This window comes from Primulina eburnea, chromosome 9 (genome assembly GCF_022965805.1).
Source record: "Primulina eburnea isolate SZY01 chromosome 9, ASM2296580v1, whole genome shotgun sequence".
In the NCBI taxonomy this organism is placed as follows: domain Eukaryota; kingdom Viridiplantae; phylum Streptophyta; class Magnoliopsida; order Lamiales; family Gesneriaceae; genus Primulina; species Primulina eburnea.
In genome coordinates, this window is record NC_133109.1 from 593,915 (window position 1) to 604,417 (window position 10,503).

General features: G+C 36.7%; 1 pseudogene; it reads right to left on the bottom strand.

Moving 5' to 3' along the window:
- Window positions 1-1,852: 1,852 nt before the first annotated feature.
- On the bottom strand, window positions 1,853-8,515 carry LOC140840983 (transcription termination factor MTERF8, chloroplastic-like; annotated as a pseudogene).
- Between the last annotated feature and the right edge of the window lie 1,988 nt (window positions 8,516-10,503).

Consider the following 10,503-nt stretch of genomic DNA (forward strand, 5'->3'; position numbering starts at 1 on the left):
ACCCTAGCAAACTCTAGGTCTCTTCCTTCCTTAGCCAAGCTCGGTGTCAGCCTTCGTGTTGTCCCTTAAACGACACTTTTTCTAGCCCTTTAATATCTTATAATGGCAGTATGTCCCTTAGAATTCATACGTTTACTACGCATCGTAAAATCATTAAAACTTTGAAAATAATTTTCAAAACGCTAAACGATTCGTATTCAAATATTTTTCATGCTAAAATACATAAACCATTCATATTATGATTTGAATGATGCATCAAAATAGTTTAGAAACGTGCCTTTGCGTTTTAGAACGCTCGAATATACGATAGTTGGCGTGGGGCGCAAAGAAGGAAGAACGGGCGACGAAAACTCCTTGTTCCTTCGCCCTCAAATTTTTGAAAATATGTGTGTGTGGTGTGTGTAAATTTTCGGCTGATAAGGGTTGCCAAGACCCTAGGTTTCTATTTTATAGATTTTAATTTGCATGTTAATGAGCTTAGATTTTGGGTCTTTAATTTTAGGAGCAATAGTTCCTACTAATCTTAGGTAATTTAGGCTCAATAACACCTATTAAATTGAAGAATAAAAATTTATAAAAATTAGTTTTCAAAATAATACTTTTGATCCTTTAAAAGGCCCTAGTTTGCCTAAAAACGGGCTTCCTAGATAAAATCGTGTTCTTCTAGTAAATAATATGAACTCTACTATTTTGAAAACTAATTTTTATAGATTTTTATTTTTCAATTTAATAGGTGTTATTAGCCTTAAAAGGCCCTAGTTTGCCTAAAAACGGGCTTCCCACATAAAATCGTATTCTTCTAGTAAATAATATGAACTCTACTATTTTTAGAAAATTTTAATCATATTTAATCCTATTATCAAGCCTCAAAAACATTTAACAAAAAATATTTTTATCTCAGTTGTCTCCGGTCTCTTTTTTCCAACCTAGTATCGAATGTTCGGATAAAATTCTTCAATTTCATAAAATCGTGCAATTAGACCTTTAATCATATAATATAGATCATGTAAGCATTTAATATCAATTAAATAAAGCAAGCAAGTAATTTAAATCGTTTGCATGCATGTGGTTTACGTAAGTTGACTTTTGGACGTTACGTATTTAGTTCAAAGTTTAATAAATAAATCAAATCAAACATATTCAAACCGATTACATAATATAATAAATTATGTGATAACGTTTGATATGTGGGAATTTTCTTGTACATTTGAAAATTTTATTTGTTTTTTAGTTTACTTGTTATTATTAGTTAATAGTCCAATTAAATTTAAAATGTATTTATTTCATATTTTAACTCAAATAAACATAATCTTAGAAGTTTAGCTTTTTTATAAGTTGCAAAAATTTGTAACCTGTATAAGTATTTTAATGTATTCATTAAATTTATAATAATTATAGTTCATAATCAAATAAAATATTCACTTAACTTCTATTAAATTCAATTGCTACTTTTTTAAAATTAAAATATCTCATACACCAATTCACTATGAAGCTGAAAATTTAAAATTAGTCATTGAAATCGAAATTCATGGTTCGATTTGTTTTGTTATAAAAATTAATGGTTTGGTTTAGTTCGGTTTATAATTTATAAATTGGTTTGAATTTTTATCGAAAAGTTCAACACCCCAGTCATACATGTAATAATTAAAATATAAAAATGTGATTCTAAAAGTTGAGGCTGGCTAGCCTTGTAGGAATCACCATTTTTTAGAATATTACTTCATAAGATTCCTCACGACAATTACTCTAGAATCAAAAGAATGTAAAGGTGTCGTCAACGGCCGGACTTGGTCGAGTTCATGTCCAAATTTTGTAATACACCAGGCTAAAAAAATTTTAGCCTCAACTTTTAATCCCGTTTGTTTTCAAAATTTTATGAAATTATTTTAAACATAATCGAAACAAGTTACAATTTTTTTTAAGGAAATATATAAAACGGAAATTAATGGAACCGTGATAGAGTCGAAACAACATTGCTTAAGTTCAGTTTGAAGACTGATGATTTCATATTATCTCCTTTTGTTCAAAGTCTTCGATTCCACGGACTCACAAAAATCAACTGAACAATCATATTCGAGTTGATGAAAAATCAGATCACTTCCCAATCAAATCCATGGTGCCAAGTTAATACAGCTTTTTCCAACTCTTGTATATCCTCAGTTTCGTTCAGGAATCTGCCCCACAGGTACTTTCCTCTTACTTTTCGTCGTGAAACTTGCCGCCGAAACACTTAGTAGCTTATTAATCGACAACCCTTCGTCCAAGATCATCCGGTCATCAAGCTTGTAACCAAGAAAACAGGAAAACCCAGCAGCTCTCGCACATCACAACCCATTTCCTCGATCAAGTAATCCAGCTTCTCCTCTAATGACTCGTGGTTGTACTGCAAAACTTGCTGATGTTTCTTGCTCATATCTAAGATATCATCACAAGTCAAACCATAGTTCAAGAAACCTCTAGTAAATTCTTACAGCTGCACCTTGAAACAGATCCCATTGCCAAAGCCAATTCCTCAGTTCGGTTTTCGTATCCAATCTTCACCAAGAGAATCAATTTATGGGATAGATTTCCCTCAAATGACAGACTCAGAAAAACGGTGCTTTTATCAATAACTTAAATATGTCGTTGGAGCTCAAACGACATTGCTTAAGAAAATCGATTCTTGGCTGCAGCTTTCTTTGTCTGCTGGCACTAAACAGACTAGATAAAAAGAAAAATTATAAAGATTTCCTCGTTGCTCAACCCCGCATACAAATTCAAGAATTCAACATGATCTTTTACATGGTCCACAGTATAAGACAGCACAAATGGGAATTTACACAAAACCGAGGCAGTGGCAGATTCATCGCCCCCACTCAAGTCCAAGAGGAACCCGATTCTTGGTATCAACTGAGTGTCCAAATCATAATTCAGAACAGCAGGTTGTCGAAGAATTAAATGAACACCATCGTAAAGCTGCAAGTACGAAAGCATTCTCTCAATTTCTTCCAGGGATTTAAGACACAATGCTTTTGTCATATTAACGGTATTAAGCACATGAGCTTCTTTAGGAGTTCCATACAGAAAACACCATCGCACCTTTCTCTCAAAACCTACAAGAGATCGAGGCTTTGTTGAATTCAGAAGCCGCTCAATTCGCGGTGGCTCGATTTTCACTTTCAAGTCTAGATTCGCATAATCATTTACAAGAAAAGACAGCAACTCCTCTATTTCGTGAACCTCCAAAGACCGAAACCAGTGACTCCCAAAGACTGCAGGGCTTGACTTCTACGTCGAACATATTCGAAAGGCGTAAATATGAGAGATGTATGGGCCTGCAAAAGGGCTTCAGTGTCTTTCTCATTGAACCCCATTTCTTGAAATAATACAAACAGCATTGTACCTAAAATTAAAATAAATAAATTCAGAGGCCTTCCAATATCCCTATCATCTAAGTCCTTTCTTTTTAAACAAGGAAAATAGTATCATAACAAAAATGAATTCAAAACTGTATATGACATAAGATTTAAATTAAATACAGAAGCAATACTTCATCTTTCACACCCAAACAAAACAAGAGAGTTGCATTACGAAAAAGAGAGAGTCTTTGCATACTCGAATCATTGAAAATTTTAGAAGAGTGGTGTTGTTAGTGGTGCCGATTAAGAGAACACAAAATAGGATATATATTATAAAACTGAAATAACATATTCCGGTTACAACTCTCTCTCCACTAACAAGCTGTTAGGGAATCTCTCTCTCAAGTTTTAACTGAATGCCTTCTATCTATTTCTTCCCTCTCTTTTTATACATTTCTCTCACGTGCTTCTCCCTTCCTTCTTCTAGAATATACGTTGATAATCTTGGGCCCTTGTTTATTGGTTACTTCAGTCCCTGGGCTTGTTACTGCAGCAGCCACTGGGCTTACTGTATTTGGGCCCAATGTATTTGGGTCCGTAACATGCCCAGCCTCTTCAAGAATCGCCTTGTCCTCGAGGCGAAATTCTGGAAACTGTGCTGCGAAATCTTCTTTATCTTCCCACGTTGCTTCTTCCTCTGTCCTTCCTTTCCACCGCACCAACAACTGTTGGCACCAATGTCTTCCTTTGCTTTTCGTCCTTTCAGCTAGAACTTCTTCGGGTTCAAAATTGAGAAACAAGTCTGTGTCAACCTCTCTTGGCAACTTAACTTCATTCGGGCCTCGACCTACTGCTTTCTTCAGACAAGATACATGAAATACCGGATGTACTTGGATCCTTCTGGTAATTTTAGATGATATGCTACTGGCCCCACTTTCTTCAAGACTCGATAAGGCCCATAATACCGGGCTGCCAACTTCTGAAAGATCCTTGTACTGACAGAGTTCTGGCGGTGTGGTCGCAACTTCAGGTACACTACATCACCTTCTTGGTAATGGACCTCACGACGTTTGTTGTTAGCATATTTGGTCATTCTCTGTTGGGCCCTTCTTAAGTTGTATTTAAGCTGCCTCAATAACTCATATCTATCCTCTAATGCGTGCGAAACGGCTGATACCTTGGTTTCTCCAGGAAGAAATTTAATGAGAGTCGGGGGTCTCCGTCCATACACCACTTCGAATGGAGTCATCCCCGCCGCCGTTTGATAGGAAGTATTGTACCAATACTCCGCCCAATGCACCCACTGCGACCAGCCCTTCGGTTGTTCTGAGCAGAAACAACGGAGATATGTCTCAAGACATTTGTTCAATGCCTCACTTTGACCATCTGTTTGTGGATGGTATGCCGTGCTCATTTTGAGGCGAGTCCCTTGTAGTTTAAACAATTCCGACCAAAATAAACTCATGAATACTGCATCTCTATCACTGACAATGGTTCTTGGAACCCCATGCAACTTGATTATGTTGCGGGTAAACACTTCTGCTACTGAGCAAGCCGTGTATGGATGCTTGAGGAGTAGGAAGTGCCCATACTTAGAAAGCCTGTCAATCACTACCAGGATCACCTCGAACCCTTTTGACTTTGGAAGACCTGTAACAAAATCCATAGCTGAATCCTCCCAAATTGCCTCTGGAATAGCCAGAGGTTGTAGCAAGCCAGCCGGGGTAGCCGCCTCATATTTTTTCTTTTGACAGACTTCGCACTCTGACACAAACTTGTAAATATCCTTCTTCATTCCTGGCCAAAAGAAGTTGTTTGCTATCCTTTTATACATCCTGAAGGCCCCCGAATGTCCCCCAACAGGAGTGGCGTGGAATTCCTTCATTAGTGCCGTAGCCCAGTGTGATGTTCGAGGAATTACTATCCTTCCTTTGAAGAGTAAACACCCATTAGCCAGTGAGTAATGCTTGCTACTGCCTTGGGCTGTGTTCATATTCTCAATGATCTTTTGACAAGTTGGGTCATTTTCCACTGCCTTTTTAATCTCCCGTGCTTCCATCCACTCTGGCCTCTGCTGTGGTGATAGCAGCCAACACCCCAATGTCTTCCCTCCTTGACAAGGCATCTGCTGCCCCATTTTGAATCCCAGCTCGATGCCTTATTTCAAATTCATATCCAAGTAGTTTTGCCAACCAATATTGTTGTTCCGGGGTGGTTATACGTTGTTGCGGCAAATTTCTCAATGGCTTATGATCTGTTACTACTTGGAACTTGCGTCCTAGTAAATAGTGACGCCAATGTTGAACTGCCAAAACCAGTGCCATCAATTCTCTTTCATAGGTTGACTTTGCCAATGCCCGATCTGCCAAGGCCTTGCTATAAAAAGCTATAGGCCTTCCCTCCTGAGCTAGCACTGCCCCTACTCCCGTACCGGAAGCGTCACATTCTATTACAAATTCCTTAGAAAAGTCCGGCATCTTTAACACAGGGGTCGTCACTACTGCTTGTTTTAGCAGCTCGAAAGCTTCTTGAGCTTTTTCATTCCACCCGAAACTATTCTTCTTCAATTGTTTAGTGAGTGGTCTTGCGATTTTTCCATAGTTCTTAATGAATTTCCGATAATACCCCGTCAGCCCCAAAAATCCCCTCAATCCCTTGGTGGTCTGCGGTTGCGGCCACTGTACCACACTCTCAACTTTATTAGGATCCACCTTGACCCCCTGAGATGTGATGATATGCCCCAAATATTCCACTTGTCTCAACCCAAATTGGCATTTCCTTTTGTTTAGAACCAACTGATGTTGCTTTAGCAACGCCAACACTACTTCGATGTGTTGCATATGTTCTTTCCAACCTTTACTGTAAATCAAAACATCGTCAAAGAAAACTAATACAAATTTCCGTAAGTGAGGGCGGAATACCTCATTCATGGTTGCTTGAAATGTTGCCGGGGCGTTTTTTAGTCCAAAAGGCATGACTAAAAACTCGTAGTGGCCTTCATGCGTCCTGAACGCTGTTTTGTGTATGTCTGTAGCTTGAACCCGAATCTGGTGGTATCCAGATTTGAGGTCCAGCTTGGTGAAGAACGTTGCTCCATGTAGTTCGTCAAAAAGTTCCTCCACCACTGGAATTGGATACTTATCAGCAACAGTGATTTCATTCAAAGCGCGGTAGTCAATGCAAAATCGCCAACTCCTGTCTTTTTTTTTACTAATATAACCGGGCTTGAGCAGGGGCTGTTGCTGACTTGTATCACCCCTGATGTCAGCATTTCTCTCACCATGCGTTCAATCTCGTCCTTCTGGTGATGTGCATAACGATAAGGCCTTACTGAGACTGGTCCACATCCCTCTTTTATGCATATAGCATGATCTTGCTGCCTACAAGGGGCTAATCCACTATGTTCTTGGAATACCACCTCATATTTGGCAAGGATATTGTTTATGGCTTCCTCTGCACCCGTCATGTCTCTCCCTCCTTCCTTGTCTCCACTGTATTTGAGCAATATTGCCCCGCAAAACTCCACCTCACTAATCTTGGAGATACCCTTGAATGAGACCATGGATCGGCTGAGGGAGGGATCCCCCTTTAGAACCACTGTTTGGCCGCCACAGCTAAATCTCATCTCCATCTTGCTCCAATTCAGCAAGAATCCCCCAAAGTGCGAAGCCAATCAACTCCCAAAATAAGATCAATTCCCCCTAACTCGAACAAATACCCTTCAATCTCGATTTGACACTGTCCCATGTCCACCTCCAAACCTCTGCATACCCCCTGGCAGGACACTCGACATCCATCCCCCAAACACACTCCAAAAAGAACGCCTCTGTCACACCCCAGCCCCAACTCCTCAATTAATTTTTTTGAGACGAAATTGTGGCTTGCCTCACTGTCAACCATCGCTACCACTTCTTACCCCGCCACCTTCGCCCTCATTTTCAATGTTTGTGGATGGTTGATGCCATTAACAGAGTACAAAGGTAGTTCTAACGTGTTGTATTCAACGTTGGGTCCACCTTCTTCCCCTGTTGCTTGCATCGCCTCATCCTTTTGTTCTTCTAACCCCCCTGCTCCCACTCAGCATCTTCTCCTTCTTCCTCTGCCATGATCGTCACCCTCAAACTTTTGTTGACACATCGGTGCGTTGGGTGGTATGGTTCTCCACACTTGAAGCACAATCCCTTTTCTCGCCTTTAGGAAGTCAATAGCTATGAATATTAAAAAGATTTATGTTTTATTTAAGAATAATCAAGTGCATCTAAAGAGAATCAGTGAACATATTGACCGTCGTAAAATCAACTAAAATGAAGTCCTTTGCTTTTACATAACCAAACCTCCATAATATATGTGCTACATCCATCATTTCCATACAGGATGACAAACAGAACAAAAATGAGATATTCAGTTCCATGACGGAGGAAATCGGGCGAGGTTAGTTACATTACCAGTTTACCACATGAAATGACAATCTATTGATTCCGGAACGCAGGAAGATGAAATTAATTTTCCCGTCATTGACTGACACTGCATAAAATGTCCCGTGTCGCACATGACAAAATTCAGTAAACAAAACTAACCCAAAATAAATCCGAAGTTGATCCTTCAAACCCAATAAAATCTACATCTACAATAATGGGAAACGACTGCAATTTAACAATAATCAATTAATTCCTCCAACCATATAGAAAGAAAAAAAAGGAACCAGACCACATGAAAACAGTTAAAAAGGGGAAGGAATAATCCAAAAGCTAACAAAATCAGCCGAAGCTCTCCGCTACATAAACAACTTCAGAAAGCAATATGATCCATCAACATATATCGACCCCAACTCCCAACTAAGATTTTCACATTCACAAGTAACCACTGCGGATCATCAATCCCTGAGCAAGTTGATCAGTACAATACAATACGCGGATACAGTAATCAATCAACAACCGAAGCTGAACTCCACTAGATTGCAACGAAACATAATAATACATCAAATAACATAAAAACAAAAACAGCTCAACCAAAAATTACCTGAGGAAAGTTGTTTGCCAGCAGAAGAGATTCCACTCAAGGATCGAGGAAATCCAAAAACGGCGCCGACCGCAAACCCTAAATGAAGTGGTTCCTAGAGAGTGAGAGGTGCAATTGTACAGCAGAGCTGAGACCTTAAAAGCTTAAATGAAATACATCTGCCAGTAATCATTCCATATTTCCACGTATTTCCCTCCCAAGTGGATTTATCGACTACGGATTGGACCAGCAATTTTCCATTTATAGACAACATTTAATACATTTTTTTTAAAAAAATTATTACAAGTATTTTTTTTTTCTATAAAAGTCTTTTTTATCTTCTTTTCTCATCTTCGTTTTTACCGATTAGATTTCGAAAGCAATTTTACACATTATATTCTAACGTAATATATATTTAATTTAATTTAATTTAATTCAATTCAATTCTTCATGTATTTTCAACAATATTAAAAACTATTTACCATGAAAAATGCCTCTTTTATAATAATCATTCTAATTTATCAAGCAAAATGTCATCATAGTAACTGATGGTCTCTTTGGTCGGCAAATTTTAATTTATAAATCTCAATTATATTTTTTAAGACAGAGAGATAAACACAAATTATTCTAAATTCACTTCAAAAAAAATCATTTCCTCTTTTTACACATGCAAATCACGTGGCTAGTAATATCATTAAAGATACGTATTATTCAAATTTTATAACTTCTTCAAATGTGGTTCTAGAGAAAGTTTAGACATATAGTTGAGCTCTAATATTAATTGTAAGATTGAGTGTTGCTGTTTTATTCAAAATTATAACTGATAATAATATTGTAACAAAAATATTGTAATCATAATGAGGAGACTTTAATCGGCAGTATTCTATTAATTTGATAGTATAATCCAAACGTCACGTATCGATCCTGATAACATTACAATTCACATAATTTGAGCATGTTTCAAACTCCTACAACTTACTCATATAATTTATGAATAAAAAAGATGTTATGTCACATTTTTTATATCTTTTTTTATATCCATAGTGGCAAAACAACAAAACAAAACAATAACACTTGCATGGTTAGTGTTATCAAAAAAAGCTAGGGGCGAGTTGAGATATTGTCAATCCAACCAGCGCTATTTGACGGGATGAGGCGGACAAATATGTCAATTTTTAGTTATATTTGACGGGTTGATTGCAACTTGTCATAACCTATAATTTGACGGGCAGACATCTATTTTGACAACTATAGCGACGGTGACACGTGGCGTAATCTTTCAGCCATGTACGCTGCTCACGCTATCCCACCCTTCATTCACTTCCTTTCCAAGTGATGAACATCGAGCCCTGAACACAGGCTAGGTCAAGTTTTAGTATTCCTTTGGCAGTCCAACCTTAGAATTGGACCATCAATCGATCTTCTAGCAAATATAATTATCTCCACAGTTCTTTGATCTTTTATTAAAAATGACAGAATGCAACTTTTAGGAGACTAGTTCTGTTGAGCAAAGGTTAGGTTGTGCGGGCTATTATTACCCTTAATTATTTATATAAAAAATTATTAAAATTAAACATTTTAAGATAAAAAAATCACAATTAAAATTATGTAAGTTTCACAATATTCAATTTTTACTAAGTTAATTTTTTTAAAAAAGATTCACACACGCTTTTTTTGGAAACAATTCAGAAAATTTTAATTACACTGCTGAAAATTTAAAAAGCTTGCAAATTAAAATTTTGGATCTAAGAAATTAAAATTAAATATATATATACATATAAAAAATGAAAATTTATTTCTCTATTTTTTTTAAAAAAAAATTCCTAATAAATTGTTTAATTTGGATACAAGTCAAACTAATCAATTTTAAGTCGGTTTGATTTTTTTGGTTTCAATTTTCGAATCAAATCGGTTCTATTAATCATCTTGATTTAATCAAAATTTTGTTCATCCTTAACTCTGATAATAGTATTATTTGATTTTGTAAATTTCAAAAATTTTAACATCATTATTATTTTATTAATAAATTATAAATATGATTATTATCAACATTATTATGTCTCTTTAAAAAAATTAAATTTTATAATAAAAATAAGTTTCAAAAATAAAAAATGGGGCACGGGGTTTCAAATCGCCGCCACTGGTAAATAATTACAATTTAATATTA